Source organism: Cupressus sempervirens, chromosome 10 (assembly GCF_028749045.1).
Source record: "Cupressus sempervirens isolate cs-2001-9-10 chromosome 10, ASM2874904v1, whole genome shotgun sequence".
Taxonomy (NCBI): domain Eukaryota; kingdom Viridiplantae; phylum Streptophyta; class Pinopsida; order Cupressales; family Cupressaceae; genus Cupressus; species Cupressus sempervirens.
This window is the reverse complement of record NC_143127.1, coordinates 45553364-45575690: the sequence shown is the minus strand read 5'-3', so window position 1 is coordinate 45575690 and position 22327 is coordinate 45553364. Positions and strand designations below refer to the sequence as shown.

The window sequence follows — 22327 nt, the reverse complement described above, 5'->3', positions numbered from 1 at the left end:
TTTATAAGGGGGTTGGTAGTTCATTTGAAAGGCACATAGGTTTCGGGGAGAAAAAATTGAAATTGCATCAAAAGAATTGTTGGAAGTTTCAGAGGTTTTGGATTTGCATGCATTCACAATTTGTTTCAGATTTTAGATGTGATTTTGAGGTAGGGTTTGAAATATCATTGCAGAATTTTATTAAATGATTTTTCTACTTTATGTCTTCCTGGGTGCTTGCATAATGCTTATTAATTTGTTGTATTAATTTTGGATAAAGAATTATGACATAGATTTTGAAAAGAAAAACTTAGTGATGAAATACAATTGAAAACTATGTGTTTTCTTATATTTTATTTATAGTCTTGTGATGTAACTTATTTTAATGATGGTTTTCTTTGTGAGTTGTTTAGTTGGCCAAGTTAGGATGTGCACCAAAGGTGCTTTTGAGATTTATTTTATGATTATTTAACTAGATCTCATAATGTATTTTATTATTTAAATTGAGATTTATTTTATAAGATTTCTTTTGATGAGCATTTATGAAAACTTGAGTTTTGAGAACAAATGTTATTTTTGGGTTGCCTGGTATTACTTTTGATGGTATTTTTATTGTGAGTTGTTACTCATTGATTGGATGTCACTTATTGTTAATAGTTGACTTTTATTGATGAGAGTTGGCTATTTATTGGTGGTGTACTTATTGTTGGTGATTTACTTTTATTGATGATGATTGTTATTGGTTGATTATTGTTCTTAGACATGTGGCCTTTGACTTAAGGTGGATATCTTTCATTGACTTTATCCTAATTTGGTATTGTATTGTATTTGGTATATGGATGTTGACTTAGTGTCTAATGTTGGTATTGAAATGAGTATCCTTTTGTTTTTAGTTATACCTTTTTCTTGAGTAGTTTGTGTTACCCTTGAGGTAGTTTTGGATATCAAGATTCCTTGCCTAGGATTGTTCTATGATTTTATTATTTGTGTGGATCATACATTACCTCTCATGCACGGTGGGAGTGGGAGCCTGGCTAGGTGACCACGCGGTCGGGAGTTATCATCTTCTTATCATTTGGGTCCCCCCTCAAATTTGTAAATGTTGGATGTTTGGTGATGTAGTTGTACCGTTATCATTATTATTCTTATCTTGAAGGCTTTTATTTGTTTGATATATCTATGTATAATGTATTTTGAGATCCTACGGGATATTGTATTGTATATTAATGTACTTGTATCTATTCTCACATACCCTACAACATGTGCAGTGGATATTTTTCATTTGATGTGTTCTAATTGTATTATTTGTATTCATGCATTTTCTGATGAGATGGTGTATCTATTATTTCTTTATGATCATGAACATGTGTTGAAGACTTAACTAATTATTATAAAATTCTTATAAGTGACTCAATGTGAAGGAACCCTTAGGAATACAAATTTTATTTGTAATTGCTTATGTGTGTACATATATATTGCTTCTGCATTGTTATCATGTGATGTTTAAACTTTAAAAAATAAATGGTTCAGTAAACATTGAATCATGTTAGGTTATTTGTCCTAGGTTCCTGAGTGGGGTGTTATAGTTATGCCCAATGTATGAAGAGGTACTAGAATTTTAGGATGAGGTCACTTCAAAAAATTATAGAAAAAAAAAACTACTTGTTCGAAAATTATGGAAAAATACACAATTTCTAGATCTCACTCTTACCCTATCATCCCACCAAAGAGTTTTTCAAAATACTAAATATAACTATATGATTTTTTGAGTGCATGGAAACAACTATGTTATGATTTTTAACAAACAATAGGAATAGTTTTTGGTGCGCACGAGGTTTGACCCTCTTAATATTATCCATTCTTTAAAAATCTTAGTAGTTTAGAAACTAGATTTAGAGTACTACAATTTTTATATTGGACACATATTCTCATTTTGAGTGCACGAATCTCAAATGGGTCTTCCAAGATCAGGTTTACCTAATTTCAAAAAAATGGTGTCCACTTATACCCCTTTTTGCACATCATCTTGGTGCACTTACCCATATGAAAACTATAAAATTTACAATTAAATATATAAAGAAAGGAAGAATAATGTGTAACTAGTATGAAAGACAGTTGGAAGAGGCTGAAAATGCTCACAAGATGTTGATGTTGGGCTACAACATCTAAAGGTTCAATCTAACACATGGAGATCCACACATTCACAAAACAATGATGACTAAAATGAGCCCCATCACTATAATTTATTAAAAACAAATCAGTTTATAAACCCATGACTACATTATTCTATTTATCACATTCATTTTATAAATTTTTTTAAAATTCTAAAATATACAAACCTTCAGGAAAAAACTATCATTAATCTTTATTAAATTTATATTTAATCCCATTAAATTAATTTAAATTAAAATTATACACAGTATATTATTTTCTTACAAAATTAAAATTAAATAAACTTTACTTAGTAAAAAATATACTTCACACATTTATGTTCTAAAAAGAATTAATTATTTTTAACTCCAATTTCTCATTTATATAATCACTATAGGATTCCTACATTAAGAGAGTACTTTACAAAATTATGTTCTAAAATAAACTAATTATCTTTTAATTCCAATTCCTTATTTATATCAATCACTATTTCATTCCTACATTAACATATTATTATTAAAACATAAAAACTAAAGGGAAAGGGAAGGCGAGGTCTATGCCGGCATCAAAACGGCATTTTAAAATAAATTTAAATTTCAGATACAGTTCAAAATTGATTTTTATTTTATTTTTAAAAAATGAAAAATTGCCGCTTTTGCCGGCATAGACATTGGCGAAAGGGAAAGGGAAGTATTAAAGATATTATTCTCTTAAGAGAAAAAGTCACTTTTTCCGAATGCCTTCGTCCTTAGGGCTGCATTTGGCTTTTAAGTCTGAACTTGGGTCACCATTTTTATTGCCGAGGAAAGCTTCCTACAGAGTTCTGCCAGCGACTCACTGTTATTAAGGTATCTTTCTTCTCTCATTTATGTTTTAGTTTTTTTCAGCAGTGATAGGCGTATGTAGGAAAACCTGAATGGTTCTAAATTTAGTGTTGTGTTTTTTAACTCAACAAGTCGTGTATGCTCTAAATTCATTTATTTGTTTCTAATGTATTTTTTATTCATACATATAAGAATTTTCTAGATTGTATTTTGTCTTGTGAATTTCATAGATACATTGATGTTATTTGTTTGGTTTTAGTTTAGCGTAAACTTTTTTATTCCTTAGTAAGCTGGGTATGCTGTAAATTCATTTATTTGTTTCTAATGTAAAAGGATTTTCTAATTTTATTTTGATCTGTAGATTTTCCAGCTATCTGTTTAGTCTATTATAATTTTTGATTTCACAGTCATTTCTACTGATTTTGCTTCCTGACATTCTTATCTCTTAAAATCTTCCAAAATCTAAATCTTATAGAAAGGTCATTGTTTAGTGTATTGAGCAAGTACAAGAGAATAGTCGAAAAATATATTTAATTTAGATGCATGCTTCTTTATAATGCTATACACCATTACACAAAGATAAACATGTCAATTAATATTATTAACTAATTTCTATTTAGAAAAGAGGAAAAATGTGTCTTGTATGAGTATTCTTTTCAAACTCTGTTTAAATTTGAGAATAAGATTAATTTTGAAAGTGGGTTTGCATAGCAGATCTTGTTTCCTGTATAGTTAATCCCTGGATCTTAAGAAAGTAAAAAGTAAAATTTGACAACTCTGACCTTTTTTACCATGTATTATATATAATATTGTAGAACCTAAGACTATATGCTCTTAAATAACAAATAAATATTTAAATAGTATAAGGAAATACAGAAAATATATTATATAGAAATTTTCAATACATTATTCATTTATTGAAAGATCTTTAACTGGTTGAATTTGTACAATCACTTTTTCTTTTCAAACTGAACTACTTTTTATTAAAAGTATCAGTAAAAGACTAATGCCAGATAATAATAGTAATAAAAATAAATCTACATAATATATATAATGCCTTAAAAAACTTAAGCTTTCCATTATAAACTAAAACTACTACTTGTAAAGTCTGAACCAAATTCTACTATGGCCCTTACTGCAAATGAACCTTTTCTACGCTTTCAAGACTAAAATCAAAATGCTAAAGGGAATTCCCTAACCTCTTCCTCTCCTGCTTCCTTCAGCGGCATTGACCCTAAGAATAAAATATAGTAAGTAGTCCTGCCTCCATATTCCTAAGCTTTTGGTCTATTTCACTCTCCTCCACTAAATTTTCTCCTCCAAGGAAATCTCGAACCTAGCTTTATTAGGAAATCAGCCCTGCGTTGTATGTCAAATATTCTATAATTGAAAAAGTTCCGGTCCTCAATTTCCAGGATCGGGTATCTTTTAAGAGTGTCCGTTTGGTATGGCTATATCACAATCCCTCTACCTTGAGATCACAAGGTTGTCATCTATGCTCCTAATAATTCTTGCCGTGTCTCAAAGAAAGGCCTTTTTGCAGATCTTCTCTACCACCCTTTCGCTCATATCCACATGATGAAACATTGCTAAAAAGACTACCACACTCTTTGTGTTTACTCTGTACAGAACTAAACTATTTGACTTCTCAGCACATTGCTAAATTAACAAAATTTTAGATCATTAAATCGACAACTTCTTTGGTCTATAAAGAAATAAACATCAATAACACCTGAATCAAACAACAACAAATCTAAGATGATTTGGAGCATCATCGTTCTAATTCAACTTTTTTTCACTCTGTCAACTAAATCAAACAAGAAGAAATCCAAGATGATTTGGGGAATTCATCAATCTAATTCAACTTTTCACTCTATATACTAACTCAAACAACAAGAAATCCAAGATGATTTGGGGAATTCATCAATCTGATTCAGCTTTCACTCTGTAATTTCAATCTCCAATCTCTTGGTACCAATCAACCAGTGCTCACATCTCTTTGCATCTTCTTGGTTCCTGACCTTTTGCTTCTATGTTAACAACATCTGTCGCTCTTGTCTATCCACTGCCATCAGTTTGGAGCTCATCTGTTGTCTCTTCCTAATGACATTTGACACGACATGCTCATCTATCATCTATTATACCACATTCAATATGAAAATGTTCCTCTTCACAAAAACTTCTCATAATTTTGGAGTCTGACATTTATGCATGGATTTTATACTTCCCAATATTCTTAGTCAAAAGATACTCTTTAATATTTCTTTTTATACATAAAAGAACTCTTTTAACTACCTTATATCTTCTCCTAGGCAGTGGTAGAAATGCTTCATTGATGAGACTGTCACCAAGGCTCAAACCCCGCTAGGTCATTGTATTTGTAGGCTTTGTACCTACCTACATTGGGCTGTTAGAAATGGCAAATTTGAAATTATAGTGTTTGGCAGCTTAAAAGGCTTCTGTTTAGGGATAAAAATATGTACATATATTTACAAATAATATAAAAATGCTGAAAATAGATTATAGAAGAAATTCAGTTTATACACTACCTTCGCTCTTTTAACTTCCATGATGATCTTCACTTGAATACTAACTGTTAATTACTCAGCACATTTTTAACACGAACAAAATTGCTTTGAAATTATAAGATTTGACATACACAAAACATAAACTGAAATTCTATTATTTATAAAATTCAAAAGTTTAGCCACCTATGGCACAGATGATGTGGTCAGCCACGTAATTCACTGCATTATGTGTCTATTTCCATTTGCTTTTATTTAAGTTTTTCTCTTTGATGTGGTTTAATCTGCTCTTTAAACTCAATAAAATGGTTCCACCATTTCTAAACCAGGGGAAACAACTATTAAATAGCTACCAGACAACCATCAATGCCTGAAACTGGATCTTCTACTGCTGCTAGCAAAGAGGACTAGGACCGAATGCTAAAGAATGGTATGAAGTAGTTCACGTGAGAGGGATACCAAATTTCCTCTATTATTGTAGTTGTCAACATAGCCTAAGCTTAGAACCAAGAAGAATAAAGAGCTAATGGGACAATCTAATGAAAAAACAGGGTTATGAATAGTAGAAGGTTTTTGCAATAGCATTTTCTTCTTTGTATCAAAATTTGAACTATTTTCAAATTTCCCCTCAAACTGCTGCAAGGCTGTCCACCTCTTTGTTTTGCTCTCTAGGAACACCCTAGATGCCAAGTGCCTCAAAGTCTATATTCTACCTTTATAAAACTTGAGAAGACTATTCTTCGCTATACTTTAAGCTCTATTTGCATTCACGGACATCTCACTATCTTCAAATCCTTATAGCAATTTTACTCCTTTCTTTGGTGCTACTAGCAATCGCTGAATGAAGACCTCGTTCTGAGCTAAATAAATAGTACATGAGAAATCAAATCTGAAGGTAAAATAGCAGTTTTCTTTGTTGAAAGAAACCAACATTACAACCGTACCAATACCATTCTTGCTCCTTGAACCATCGCAGTACATCTACAACATACCCTTAACATTATTTTCAAGTTTCATGAGATTCAAAATAATTGAATTTTCTTTGCAAATGTAATAGGTGTCCAATCTTTTTTCCATCAAATCACAAGGCTCAAACTGAAAATTATTACCCCAATCATCAGGACAAACATCTGAAATTTCTGCTGAAGTATAATAGGAAAAAAAACCAACGCTGTTTTCTTCTAGATTATAAATGGCGGAGTTTTGATTGCTTAGAGTTGGACTAACTGCCTAAGGTTTAACACAATTTTTGGAAATTGGCTTAGCCTTGATAGTGATTCTTGTACAACATATGGAACAAATGCAGATAAATATCCTCCTGTTTTGGCTCTAAATTCTCTAGACAACCATATAGCAAAATATGGGGGAAAGTTCTATAACTGAAGTGTCTTCCGAAACAGAGGAACTTATCCAAAAGGTAAGATTGAGATTTTGACGACTCCTACTGTCTTAACACCAGTACCTTCCAATTTTACAAATCCTTTAAACACTAGTTCATACCTTATATTAGGCTAACTGGCCAAAACAATTTGGCATGACAGAACTGCTAACCCTAAAATAAATCATACGATTATGAACAAGGTGATTAGCAATGACTAAGGACATCCTCTTTTAATTGGCATAGACTGATTGAAATTGCTGTACTTTTGGCTGAAACATTATTTTACCGATTGAAGCTCCTTGGTGCCTGTTAAAGGAAATCCCTTTGTGCTGGCAAAGACAAAGCCTCCCGCATAATAACAGTTGCAGTCTGTTCTTAAAGTAATTCATTCCGGAATTAATAACACCATTTTCCTGCATGATTCAAAACCTGAATTATTTTCCAAATATTCTTCTTACATTCATGCACAATTTAACGTGGACAGGAAGGCCAAAGCTAAGGCTATCGGCATTGATCTCGGGACAACTTACAGCTGCATTGGAGTGTGGCAGCATGACAGAGTTGAAATTATTCCCAATGATCAGGGTAACAGAACCACTCCCTCCATGGTTGCTTTCACCTCCAACGAAAGACTCGTTGGGGATGCTGCCAAGTTCCAGATTTCAACCAATCCTACCAACATAGTGTTTGATGTCAAGAGATTAATTGGAAGGAGATGCACTGATCCCTCTCTGCAGTCTGACAAACAGTTTTTGCTATTCGCTTGTTGGAATATTAAATGCAAAAGGCTGTTTGCCCCTACAGCCAAACGTCCACCTACCATCTCTAATGACCTGCACAACAAATGTGGTAGGTGAGCTTTGAAATCAGGAAAGAGGGGGAAAATGTTTTTGGAAGCATGACAAAATGAATGTTTTAGATTCATTCTGTGTGTTTAGCAGAGCAGATCAGAGAGAAGTTGCAGACCAGAGCAAAGTAGAAAGAAAGTGATCAACAGATTCAGTAGTTGCAGAGACAAAATGAAGTTTGTGTCGTGTCTCTAGTTGCACATGTTTCCTCTGTTCATTTTGTAAGTTTGTAAGTTTGTTATTTGTTGGATTTGTCCTATTGAAGCAGTGATTGCTCCAAGCACCATTATATGTAGCCATTAGAGTTGCAAGTTTGAAGTATTGAAGTTGTTTAAAGTTTTAGGGTTATTTTAAGATTTTCTAGTTAAAGTCGAATGCTCCTAGATTTTGTAATATTTTTAATCTCAGTTGAATAGAAAGCAAGCAGGCATACTTGAATCCATTGATTCTTCTTCTATTCATTGCATTTGACAAGTTTGTTTGAAAAACTTCATACTTTGCCTCTCTGGTTAAAATGGCAAAAATATTAAGTATATGAAACAGAACACTCGGCATCCTCTTCTGTCGTGTATCACTTTCTAGTGATTGCCGAGTATTGCCTTTGAGTGTCGAGCTTACTCGGCTTCCTCTTGTGTCCAGCTAACTCGGCACCTACTGCCTGTCACTCGGCACCTTCAAGTGCCGAGCAAACTATCACTCGGCACCTTCAAGTGCTGAGCAAACTAGCACTCGACACCTTCATGTGCCGAGCAAGTTGTTTTAGATTTTAGAGTTGTGAGTTTTAATTGAATTTTATATTTCTCACATGGTATCAAAGCTTTGATGCCCCACATCCACAGTGAGTTAGGGCATTTATTTTCTTAGGATATTTGACATGGCAGCAGATACATGAAAGATATGGCAGCAGCCACCATCCTTTAATGGGCAAAATTATGAAACATGGGCAAAGAAGATGAAGACCATAATGGTTGCAAATGATTTGTGGGAGTTTGTAATTAATGAGTTCAATGATGTGACAGACCCAGCTCAGTATGCTGCTCTTACCAATAATCAAAAGACTCATTTGAAAGAGTCAAGGAGGAAGGATGCTAAGGCATTAAGTCTTATTGAAGCAGCAATGACAGAAACAGTTTTTCTCAAGATTGCAGCAGCAAATTATGCAAAGGAAGCATGAAATATCCTTGAAACAAACTTCAAGGGGACTGATAAAGTCTGTACAGTAAAGTTACAGAATATAAGAAGGGAGTTTGAGAACCTTCAGATGAAGGAAAATGAATCAATTGCAGACTTCAGTTCAAGGACCTCCAACGTGATTAACCAACTGAAGTCAAATGGAGAAGACTATCAAGAGCAGAGGATAGTGGAAAAGATATTGAGGAGTTTACTTCATAAATATGACAATTTGGTCATGACCATAGAAGAGGCAAAAGACCTCATTGTTTTGACAATGGATGAGTTGATGGGTATTCTTCAAACCCATGAGCATATGATCAATAGAAATACATCTTCTTCTTCCCAAGAGCAAGCATTCAAGGCTCAATCAAATCCAAGAGGAAGGGGGAGAGGAAGAAATAGCTCAGGCAGAAACTCTAGAGGCAGAGGCCAAGGAAATGGAGGACAAAAAAATGCTGTAACAAAAAGTTCAGGAAGAGCAGATGGAGCAAGTAGCTCACAAAATACTTCAAGAGGAGGTAAGAAAAACTACAACTCAAATAGGAGTCATGTAGAATGCTACTATTGTCATAAATATAGGCATTATGCAAGTGAATGCTGGAAGAAGCAAAATGATCAGTCAGGACAAGCAAATGTGGTTGATGTGAACATGGGAAGTGGAAACAATGCCACTGCCTTCATCATGTGTAATGTTGGTGAAGAAGGAAGCTCTGAGGTTTGGTACCTTGATAGTGGATGTAGCAACCACATGAGTGGTAATGAAATCTTGTTTTCATTCATTGACAAGAGTTTCAAATCTGAGATTAAAATGGGTAACAATGGAACCCTACTAGTAGTAGGCAAAGGATCTATTATGGTCTGCACCAAGCAAGGTGAGAAGAAGGAAATACAAAATGTGTATTTTGCCCCTGGTATGAAGCACAATTTGATGAGCATTGGTCAGCTCATTCAAAATGAATACAAAGTGCTAATGGAGAATGACATGTGTGTCATTCATGAAAAGGATGGGAGCAAGAACTTACTTGCAGCAGTTCAAATGACAAAGAACAGAATGTTTCCCTTGAGGATAGAGACATGTTTCTCATCTCAAATTGGAGCTGCATCTCCCACACAATCAGCTCTAAGGAGTGTGATTGAAGACCCCTTAGGACTATGGCACCTCAGGTATGGTCATTTAGGCTATGCTGGTTTAAATTTGTTGTCAAATAAAAGAATGGTAGAAGTTTTGCCACGAATAGGAAATTTATGTGACAAGTGTGAGGCTTGTATTTTGGGTAAGCAACATAGGCTTCCCTTTAATACTGAAAATTCTAGGAGGGCTAGATATCCATTAGAGTTAGTGCATACTGACCTAGTCGGTCCTATGCAAGTTACTTTCATTGGGGGGAGTATTTATTTCATGACATTCATTGATGATTTCAGTCGTAAGACATGGGTTTATTTTTTGAAATCTAAATCTGAAGCATTTGATAAGTTTCTTGAGTTCAAAGCCTAGGCTAAAAGAGAATGTGGACACTATATCAAAGTCCTAAGATCAGATAGAGGAGGGGAATATACCTCCAATTTTTTTGTAAATTTTTGCAAGAAACATGGTATAAAGAAAGAGCTCACAGACAACTATACACCACAGCAGAATGGAGTGGTTGAAAGAAAGAACAGAACCATTATTGAAATTGCAAGGAGCATGATGAAAGAGAAATGTCTCCCAACTGAATTTTGGGAAGAGGCTGTGGCAACAACAGTTTACCTAATTAATAGGTGTCGTACAAAGGCAGTCTGTGATAGAATTTCAATGGAAGCATGGTCACGAGGAAGATGGACAGTTGAACACCTAAGGGTGTTTGAATGTGTTGCATATGCACATGTGCCTTAAGAGAAAAGGCAGAAATTAGATGACAAAGGTGTGAAGTGCATTTTCATAGGGTACAGCTCAGAATCAAAGGCATACAGATTGTATGACCTATTGAACAACAAGATGATTCTCTCAAGAGATGTGGATTTTTTTTAAAATCAGTCATGGTATGGACCGACTGATGAATCACTGAGCACTTCAAGTAAAGTGTCAATTATGAGTGAAGAAGATGCTAATGAACAACAAGAAGAAGGAGCAGATAGAAGAAGAGGCAAGTAGCCTCAGTCATTGCCGAGCTCCTCTAGGCATGACCGAATGTCAGTGCTGAGTAATAGTGAAGACCGAGCTGGTCGGCAAAGCAGCAGCAGTGAAGATTCTGATCCCACACTCTCCTCCCTGTTACCAAAAAAGACCAAGAGTCTTAGGGAGATATACCAAAATGAAAGGTATGAAGATTATAATGAGAGTGTTAATTTTGCATTATTTTCTCACAGTGATCCAATATATTTTGAAGAAGCTATTAAGGAGAAGAAATGGTGTAAGGTCATGGATGAGGAGATAGATGCTATAGAAAGGAATGAGACATGAGAGCTAACTGATTTGCCTCCCAAGAAGTAAGTGATTGGGGTGAAATGGGTCTACAAGACCAAATGCAATGTTGAAGGCAAGATTGATAGGCATAAGGTAAGGCTGGTAGTCAAGGGCTACAAACAGCAGTATGACAAAGATTATGATGAGACATATGCTTCAGTTGCAAGAATGGAAACTGTGCATGCTGTCATAGCAATTGCAGCTTAGCACAAATGGAAGATATATCAAATGGATGTGAAGTCCGCCTTCCTAAATGGTGTATTGAAGGAAGAAATCTATGTGGAGCAGTGATGCAGGAGCATCCAGAGGTATAAGGGAAATCCTATGTCACCCAAAAAAATGTACTTAGACTTAGTTTCTGTTTCATGTGTTTTCATTTTTGTACACCCATTTGGGTCAAATAAAAGTTCCAACTCTCACTGTTCCACTATCAGTGTGCTAGAAAATCTCGAAAAAATAGGAGCATGTAATTGGGCCATCATTTTGGTGAACTAGGAGGTGTAAATTGGCTAGATGAATGTAATTATAATTTAGAGCATTCCAGAAAAAGAATCAGGTCAAAAGGCCCCACGGTTTGAAAGTTATTGCAGTTTTTCGAGTTTTGGAGACCTCCTAAGAATGCTTCAAAGTCAGGTTAGGGGCATTAAATGACCTTGAAAAGGGCCGAAAAATGGGGGACGAGCGAAGCTGGTCCATAGGGCTATAGAGTGCTTCGAGAGCTTTCCAAAAATGTAAACGGTTCATCAATCAGAGCTATGGTTCAAAAGTTATGCCTCCCGGAAGTTCGGTTACCATTTCTGGATTCTTCTAGATTTGCACTGACTTCTAACGGAGCTTCTGGAACCTTCTATTTGGTCGGTGGATGCCTACTAGCACTTTCTAGAATGTACTCCTAGTCCTTAACCCTCCGGGGTCTATTTAAGGAGATTTATGGCATTTTAAAAGGCAGTTCGGAGTGGAGTTTGAGAGGAGGTACTGAAAGGAGAAATTATCTCTAGCTTTATGCTATTGTAAGCCCTTAGGGCATGTTTTGAAGTTTATTTTTGATGGGGACACACCCCAAGAACAAAATGGACACAACAGAAAAGGGCAAATTATATTAACTGAAAAAATAAGCTAGTACAAATAGTACAGGAAAATAAACTTCAAAACATGCCCTAAGGGCTTACAATAGCATAAATCTGGAGATAATTTCTCTTTTCAGTACCTCCTCTCAAACTCCACTCCGAACTGCCTTTTACAATGCTATAAATCTTCTTAAATAGACCCCGGAGGGTTAAGGACTAGGAGTACATTCTAGAAAGTGCTAGTAGGCATCCACCGACCAAATAGAAGGTTCCAGAAGCTGCGTTAGAAGTCGATGCAAATCTAGAAGAATCCAGAAATGGTAACCGAACTTCCGGGAGGCATAACTTTTGAACTGTAGCTCCAATTGACGAACCGTTTACATTTTTGGAAAGCTCTCGAAGCGCTCTATAGCCTTATGGACAAGCTTTGCTCGTCTCCCATTTTTCAGCCCTTTTCGAGGTCATTTAATGCCCCTAACCTGACTTTAAAGCATTCTTAGGAGGTCTCCAAAACTCGAAAAACTGCAATAACTTTCAAACCGTGGGTCCTTTTGACCTGATTCTTTTTTTGGAATGCTCTAAATTACAATTACATTCATCTAGCCAATTTACACCTCCTAGTTCACCAAAATGATGGCCCAATTACATGCTCCTATTTTTTCGGGATTTTCTAGCACACTGATAGTGAAACTGTGAGAGTTGGAACCTTTATTTGACCCAAATGGGTATCCAAAAATAAAAACACATGAAACAAAAACTAAGTCTAAGTACATTTTTTTGGGTGACATAGGATTGCCCTTATACCTCTAGATGCTCCTGCATCAATTTTCTCTGTACTGTTTGTACTAGCTTATTTTCTTAGTTAATACAATTTCCCTTTTCTGTTGTGTCTGTTCTGTTCTTGGGTTGTGTCCCCATCAAGAAGCCACCTAGTTATGAAGTTGCAGGTGAAGAACACAAAGTATATAGATTGAAGAGAGCTCTTTATGGGCTCAAGCAAGCTCCATGGGCATGGTACAACAGGATTGACTCATATTTGATGAGCAATGGCTTTAGCAAAAGCAATGGTGAGCCTACTCTCTACATCAAGGTGGCAAATGGAAATGTGTTGATTGTTGTCTTGTATGTAGATGATTTGATTTTTACTGGTAATGACAAGGCTCTAATAGGTGAGTTCAAAGAGGCCATGAAAAATGAATTTGAGATGATAAACCTTGGTCTCTTGAAGTATTCTCTAGGCATAGAAATAAAACAAATGCATAATGGCATCTTCATCTCTCAAGAAAAATATGTAGGTCAAATTTTGGAGAGATTCAAAATGCAGAACAGTAAGGCAACCCCAACACCAACAGCAGTAGGTCTGAAGTTGAGCAAGGAAGACTCTAGCAAGAGAGTGGATCCAACACTATACAAGAGTACGGTTGGAAGTTTAATGTACTTGACTACAACTCGGCTAGACTTAATGCATGCAGTAAATCTGATTTCTAGATTTATGGAAACATCAAAAGATTCCCATTGGCAAGTGGGAAAAATGATCCTAAGGTATGTGAAAGGTACCAAGGGATTTGGGATTTTGTATACTGTAGCAAATGAATTTAAGTTGATAGGTTATATTGATAGTGATTGAGCTAGAAGTATAGATGATAGAAAGAGAACTTCCGGATATGTATTTCATATGGGATCGAGTGCAATTTCATGGACATCCAAGAAGCAACCTATTGTTGCTCAATCTATAACAGAAGTTGAATATATAGCAGCAAATGCAGTAGCATGTCAAGCTATTTGATTAAGAAGGATCTTGACAGATTTGAATGAAAGGCAAGGGGATGGAACCACAATTTACTGTGACAACATCTCATCAATTGCATTGTCCAAGAATCTAGTCTTCCATGGGAGAAACAAGCATATAGAGATCAGATATCACTTCATCAGAGAGTTGGTGGAGAATGGGGATATCAAGATGGAATTTTGCAAGTTTGAACAGCAGCTAGCAAACATTTTTACCAAGCCATTAGGCATTGGAAGTTTTGTACACCTAAGAGAGTATCTTGGTGTAGTTGAGGTGGATCAGTAGTGATCCTTGTTTGTTTGGCTTGGGACAAAGGGGGAGTGTTGGAATATTAAATGCAAAAGGTCGTTTGCCCCTGGAGCCAAACACCCACCTACCATCCCTGACAACCTGCACAACAAATTGTTGATGCGAGTTTTGTGTCACTACATAACATATTAGTAATTGGATGCTTGATACAGAATATCAAATACACAATTCCTCTCTTGAAAAGTTATCTCTCATGGGACATAAGTATAACTCCAATGTTCCTTACACCGTTGGATACTCGCTCAGTTTTATCAATGTGATTTGCTGGTAATCACGTAGGCGGCCTTACGTTTTCTTGTTTGAGAAAAATTTGGATCTTGGTGAGAAAATGGAGATGGTGGTTCGGTGTGAATGCTAGATGATGTTGATGGCGCGATGATGGCGATGTAGGGTGAATGGCGATGGAAGGTGAGAATGCCGATGTTTTGGTTTACTTCTCTAACTAACCTCTTCTAAGCATGAAATTAGGCTACTCAACTACTCCTACTCCTAAGAATGGAAGGTTAGCAGATGGACGGGGATCGAATCTAATGAAGGCTAACCAGCGGCCCTACCTCCATAGATGCAACGCTTCAAAGGAAAGTAAACTAGATCACCACACAGCCTCCCAACCAGCCGCTAGGATGCTAGTGGCCTAGTGTTGACCCCTATCAAACATCTACCAAAGCTACCATGCAACTATCCATTTTATTTTACTCTTACTCTAACAACTTGAAATGAAATTGCTTCAACTTGAAAAGAAAATTTAACTATGTGGAAGTAGAAAACATGCAATAACACCCAATTTTCTTAGTCAACATGCAATGAAAAAGAGAGCACTTCGGTATTATTTTCGCAACAATTTCTCCAACCCCTCCTCCTTTACAAATGAGAGCCAATGGCCTTATATAGAGGTCCAAAATACAATGGACGGTAGAGATCAAAACAAGATCGATGATCCAGATTGGATCCAAAACCCTAATTAGGGTTGCCACCCCATCGGCCAATGAGAAGATGCCACCTCATCAATGGACCAATGAAAAAAGTGCAAAAGTGGCAACCAATGAGAAGGCACCAAAATGGTGGCCAATCAGAAACAAACACTTGTCCTATTCTAGAAGAAAGAGAAAGTTGCCACTTGGGCTTACATAAGATGATCTTCTAATATAATTCTTCCTTTTTCTTTTGTTCTTTTAGCTAAGGCAATGAACTTAGCTAGCCTTTCGTTAACTTCTTCCATAGGAGGACAAGGTGTGTGCTTCGCTCGGAGTTCTGCTGACTTTGCCACGCTGTTTGCTGCTTGTAGTATCCTTTCGTGATCCTTCTCATATTCCTTTGCGAACCCAATAAAAGCATTGAGTGAGGAAAGGGTGTTCAGATGTTTCCTTTTGACGGCAGCCTTTCCTAACTCATCCAATCTCGATCCAAATCCTGTCTCACTGACATCCTCCTCTCTAATACCCTCAAAATCAAGCGCCACCCCAACGTCGCTCATCATGGTCGAAATGGAAGTGTCGACGCTTGGGCCGTGTTGTGCAATCTCATCATGAATTTCTTCAAGTGTTCTGAATCTGGTAGTCAATGCGACATACCAAGATTCAACTATGCTCAATCCTCTCTCATCAACCAACCGGGCTCTTTCCAAATATGCCTCCGGTAGCCTAATGAACGCCTGCAGCCTAGGAATAACCAAATCCTTGATGGGAAGAAAATTCTTCCATTCCTCTTCAAATAATCTGAATTTGTTTCTAACAGTCACCAATGACTGGAATGTTGAGATGAAGGAGGGCAAGAAATTTCGCCCATCTTGGATTGTATCATAGATCCAACCCCTTACTTCATGTAACTGAGCTGATACCTCTTCTGAATTGCTCCTGCTGTCTTGAGGAAGGGCTGCCTGATGCAGCTGTTGGATTGGCTGGCAATCTCTCCAATATTTGTTTTCGGCCTCCAACTTTACTATCCTTTCGTTTGCCTTCCTCAATCTTTCTCTGATTGATGCTATGCCTTCCTGAACCTCCTCACATTCCATATCATCTGTATTTCTTCCCAAATTATGTTCTACTATTTCGTACTCCTGGGCTGCAATCTCATCCGCTGCCTCATTGACTGTTGGTATAGCAATCTGAACCCTTCGGTGGCCATCACTGTGGCTTCTGATTACCCTTGCCACCGTATTTGCCATCTATTTTTGGTTCTCGCTATCATCCTTTTCTATTAGTCCTTGGATATCATCAACTGCGTGAGCCATTACCACCTCGCCTCTCGGCATAAGCATTTGCCTTAACCATAGTGGTGCAGTGCATCTCCCCAAATCCGGATTCGGTTCAACCAACAAAGCATCACCAACGGCCTTAGACGCCTGACTTATCTCTTCAATATCAATCGGCCCATCTTCTTCTCTACTAGTTTCTGCCATATTTCCTTGCTGGTTCTCCGAGAGAGGGGAGTACTCCGTACTTTCACTGTAGCCACTTGATTCCGAATCAGAGCTCACCTCCACTGCGGCCCCTTTATCACTCGAATTGACCTCTTGGCTTCTAGCCTTAGTTATACTCTCCCTTGACGGCGCTGCTCGCTGTCTCTTGGCTGGAGGTTTTGAACGTTCTTGGCTTTTCTCTACCTCCAAAGCCCTCTTCTTGCTATTTCTAACTGTCTCCGATTGCCGGCCACTTCCTTCACCCTTCTGTCCGATTGATCCTACTAGACCTTCCTTCGGTTTCATCATCTCATAAGTAAGGAGAACCTTTTGTCTTTGTAGCTTTCTCATCTTGGCATTATACCACGACTCGGTATGCAAATCTACTGTCCTTGTGACTGCCTCCAAGGAAGGATCCTGATGATCGTCCCAATCCACTGGATTCAACTCTGTTCCAACTACTGTCTCATAGTCTTCTCTCAACACACTACGATCATCCTCCAATTGATCGGGAATATCAAGGCCTCTCCATCTGATATCTCTCATCATGTTCACCGACAATCTCGAGAAAGCTAGCTTTCTCACGTGAAAATCATCCTTTGCATTGGCCCAAAAGTCTTCTATAGTGGGAACATGCTTAAATTCGCTTCCATGAGATGCCTTGATAAGACCAACAGGGTCGAATCCTTGCCTTGCTCTGTACCATCCTAGATGATACCACTCCAATTCCTTTTCCGCAGCCTCAAAGGTGGCCCGATTTGGGCAACTATCATTGCCAATTATAATTGAGAAGGAAACGCCTGTTTTCCCCTCATTCCTCATTACTCTATCATAGTGCTCAAGCTGCCTAGCCAATTCCATCAAAACTACCTTGTCGGGCGGGTATCTTGGAAGCCTCTTGGGACAAACTGTACTTCCTGCCACTCTAATGTATGTGAATTGCGGGAATTGGATGAACCAACTCCCAAACTTCTTAATCCTTGCTTCTGCTTCTGATGAAAGTCTCTTAGCATGCGCCCCTTGTAATACCCTTACTGTCTTCATGGCGAATGCATCGCAAAACATCTTGTAATCCTTGTTATTGTGCAAATGAAGCTGCGGATAGCATTCATGCACCAAATATTGCCCCGGCCCATTACCAATCTCTCCTAAGGCCCTAAGTCCCAGACTCTCATACAATCTAGCAATTAAGTAAAACAGATAGGATCCCATGTAGAATTGCCTTTGGTTTTGAACTGTTCTAAGTTGCAACTCTAAATTTTCACTTATGATCCTAGCCCAATCAAATTTTTCTTTTCCCTTTTCAATTTCATCAATGAAGAAGTACATCCAGTTTTCGAATTGCATAGCTTGAGCTAGGCCCATGATCCGGCTGAGAAGAACAATGAGATCGCCATATTCCGGCTTGAAATCTGCCACTATAAGCCTTGTTGATTTGTTAACTCCTTTCCTTCCTTCGTGTATCCAATTCCGCTTTAGATGTGAGAAGTAGGCCTCTTGGTTACCTTGAAATGATTTGGCCGCCTGATCCACCATTACAACTGTCATGCCCTTGCTCTGGGGAATATTAAATGTCTCTTCAATTGCTTGTTCGCCAATGTTGGCCAACACTCTCTTCCCTTCGCCAAAAATGATGGATTTACTGTCTAGATCAAATCTGGATGCACACTCCATAATCAATTCCGGACAAGGCAAAGTAGGAGGAAAAGCTGCTGCATGTACAATTCCGCTCTTGTATATCCTCTTTGCCAAGGGGGATTTTCCTTCCTTTAGTCTGTCCCTCATCCGTATCATGTCCACTGTAGCGATATTAGTATCGGTTATTTTCTTCATTTTCGAGAAGAAGGAAGTTTTGGGCGTCATATCCTCTTTGTCTTTCTTAGCGTTTGCCCGCTTGGGATTCTTACTTGCACTATCATCCTCCATGCTCGTCGCCCTATTACGGGATGGTAGAGTGGTGGACCAAAAGGCAAGAAGAACCAAGTAGTGCAATTCTTAGAAAAGAGCGAAAGAATGGATGTCAGCTTAAGCACTCCTTGCAACTCTAGATGATGACTTTCACCTTAACTAATAATCTTACAGCAACTTTTCGGAACCCGGGATATGACATCAAAGAATTACAAATCCCTTTGCAAATTAGGAAACAAAGCCTCTAAGCTTATCCAACACTTGCCTTCTATGCAAAAATCAAACTTTCATATGTATCTCTTCTCCCAACAAAATTGCCCAAATCTGATATAAAAATTGCAGCCCCTCTAGAAAATCAGAATTTTGTCTTCCACAAATTTCGGCCCCCACAAAATTCGGCTAAGCATGAAAAAAAAATCTGCCCTTCCACAAAATTCGGCCAAGCAAAGAAGGAGCAAAATTTGTAAATTCTGCCACCTAGGGCACAAATCGCAGCCCACAAAGTGGAGCAAAAATCCCCAAAAACGCAAAAAATCTGGCCCTTAGACAAATCGCCCAACAATGGCAATGGAGAAATTGCCCAAAAATCGCCAAAAAACTGCCTTCCACCAATTTCGCCCAAGTCTGGAAATCTGCCCTTGCTTCAAATTCGCCCAAGCATGAGGAGCAAATGAATTGATGAAAATGAAATGGGAGGGGACTCCCTTTATAGCAGTTTTCACCTTCCTCCCAGGCTGGCCGACTTGGTCCTATAGAGGAAAAAAAAACCAAAATTAAAGCTAAGTTAGTGGCCCACTTTAAATACTTTGCCAAAAATTTAATTTTCTAAAATGAAAACTGCACTTTTAATTTACTAATTAACCACAAATTGCAAAACGAAATTGAATGGTGCCTTGGGGATGCTAAAAATTTCTATTTAATGAGGGTTTGCTAATTAATACATCCTTGAAGTTGAATTTTGGCTAACCAAAATCCATTTCTTAATATTAATTTACCAATTTCATTAAACCAAAAGCTTTCAAGGCAAATTTAATCTATTAAAGCCAATTTTTGCAATTTTCCTCTAAATCGATTTTGCTAAATAATTAAAATTTTATGACAAAAAATAAAATTGCCTCTAGAGTAAAAATCGATTTTGCAATTTAACTTCATCTTACAAAATTAAATTCTATTTCACCAAAAAAAAATAAGATTTTCCAAGAACCTAAGTCTAACGAAAAATTTCCTTATTTGAAAATCATTCAAATTTACAATTAAATCCAAATTTTCAAAAGAAATCGTCTAAGTACAAAATTCACAATCTTATCCTGCCAAGTTGAAATCAATTTTGAACTTATTCGGCCTAAGGATAGAACTGATAGCTCTGGAAAATCAAGTTGAAACCGGGTGAAAAATACATCTAACCTTCTCCACTGGCCCTAAAGGCGATTAAAAAGGAGGTCTCCAAGATTTTGGGGCGATGTGTGAAAACCTCACAACACAAATGTGGTAGGTGAGTTTTGAAATCAAGAAAGAGGGGGAAAATGATTTGGGAAGCGTGGCAAATAGAATGTTTTAGATTCATTTTGTGTGTTCAACAGAGCAAATTAGAGAGAAGTTGCAAACCAGAGCAAAGTAGAAAGAAAGTGATCAATAGATCCAGTCGTTGCAGAGACAGAAGGAAGTTTGCATCGTGTCTAGTTGCACGTGTTTCTTCTATTCATTTTGTAAGTTTGTAAGTTTGTTATTTGTTAGATTTGTCTTGTTGAAGCAGTGATTGCTCCAGGCACCATTGTATGCAACCATTAGAGCTGCAAGTTTGAAGTATTGAAGTTGTTTAAAGTTTTAGGATTATTTTAGGATTTTCTGGCTGAAGCCGAATGCTCCCAGATTTTGTAATGTTTTTAATCTCAGTTGAATAGAAAGCAAGTAGGCATACTTGAATCCATTGATTCTTCTTCTATTCATTGCATTTGACAAGTTTGTTTGAAAAATTTCATACTTCGCCTCTCTGGTTAAAATGGCAAAAATATTAAGTATAGGAAACAAAACACTCGGCATCCTCTTTTGTCGTGTATCACTTTCTAGTGATTGCCGAGTATTGCCTTTGAGTGCCGAGCTTACTCGGCTTCCTCTTGTGCCGAGCTAACTCGGCACCTATTGCCTGTCACTCGACACCTTCAAGTGCCGAGCAAACTATCACTCGGCACCTTCATGTGCCGAGCGAGATGTGCCGAGCAAGATGTGCCGAGCAAGTTGTTTTAGGTTTTAGAATTGTGAGTTTTAATTGAATTTTATATTTCTCACATCGCTATCATCCCCGGTAAGAATGACAAGCCTATGGTTGAAGTCACTTATAAGAGTGAGAAAAGATTATTTGCAGCTGAAGAAATCTCGTCCATGGTCTTGGTAAAAATGAAGATGATAGCCGAGCAGTACCTCAAGTGTGATGTAAAGAATGCTGTGATTACTGTGCCTGCTTATTTCAATGATGCACAGAAATGAGCAACTAAAGATGCAGGTAAGATTGCAGGGCTTAATGTTATGCGCATCATTGATGAATTAAAACAACAGCACAAAGAAAGAAAAGCAGAGCATAAAAACAGAGCTTAAAAACAGAGCAGCAAAACTCAAATATATCAAAGAGCTATAAAGTTTCTTCTTGTTATTACAGCTGAGAGGAATGCTCTATTTATAGAGCTCATATATTTCTAGAGGGTTCTTGAGAAGCTTCAAGAAAGGAAGCACTCTAGAGATTTCTACATAATTTTAAATTCAAATTTTGCACAAAGAGAGAGGCTCCAAGAAGCAAGTAGAAAGTTCTGGACTGTGCATTAAATGCCCAGCTACTATAATAAACATTATTTTTAACACCCCCCCATAATGTTTATTTGGAGAGAGTAGGAACATCTTTGAGCTGCAATAGATCTCTAAATTTCGTAGATTTTACGATAGACAATGCTTTTGTAAATATATCAGCAAGTTGATCTTCTGTTCCGCAAAATTGAAGCTCCACCTCTTGTCTTTCAATTAGATCTCGAACAAAATGATGATGCACTTCTATATGCTTGGTCCTTGCATGATATACCGGATTTTTTGCTAGCTTGATAGTACTTTGATTATCACAAAATATTGTTGTTGGAGAGTCTTGTGGATGATGCAATTCTTCAAGTAACCTCCTAAGCCATAATGCTTCTTGAGACGCCTTTGATAAACCAATATATTCAGCTTCTGTAGATGAGAGTGACACTGTTGATTGCTTCTTGCTATTCCATGAAATCGGTCCCGATCCAAGATGGAAGATATATCCTGAAGTTGACTTTCTATCATCAATGTCACCTGCATAATCAGAATCTGTATATCCAACTAAAGTAGGTTCTCCTCCATATTTGTATTCAATGCCAAGCTGGTAAGTACCCTTAATATATCTTAATATTCTTTTAGCTGCTTTCCAGTGTTCAATGTGTGGATCTGCCATGTATCTCGATACAATACCAACTGCATATGCAATATCTGGTCTAGTTATAGTAAGATACAAAAGATTTCCAACAAG

The 22327-nt window shown here is 37.1% G+C and overlaps 1 protein-coding gene across 1 annotated transcript in view; it reads left to right on the top strand.

Moving 5' to 3' along the window:
* The first annotated feature begins 2962 nt into the window (after positions 1 to 2962).
* LOC149532492 (heat shock cognate 70 kDa protein-like) overlaps positions 2963 to 22327 on the top strand; it is a 218076-nt gene continuing 198711 nt past the window's right edge. The window contains exon 1 of the mRNA XM_089807797.1: positions 2963 to 2978. The gene's annotated coding sequence lies outside the window, so the exon portion shown is untranslated. The remainder of the gene's footprint in view (positions 2979 to 22327) is intronic.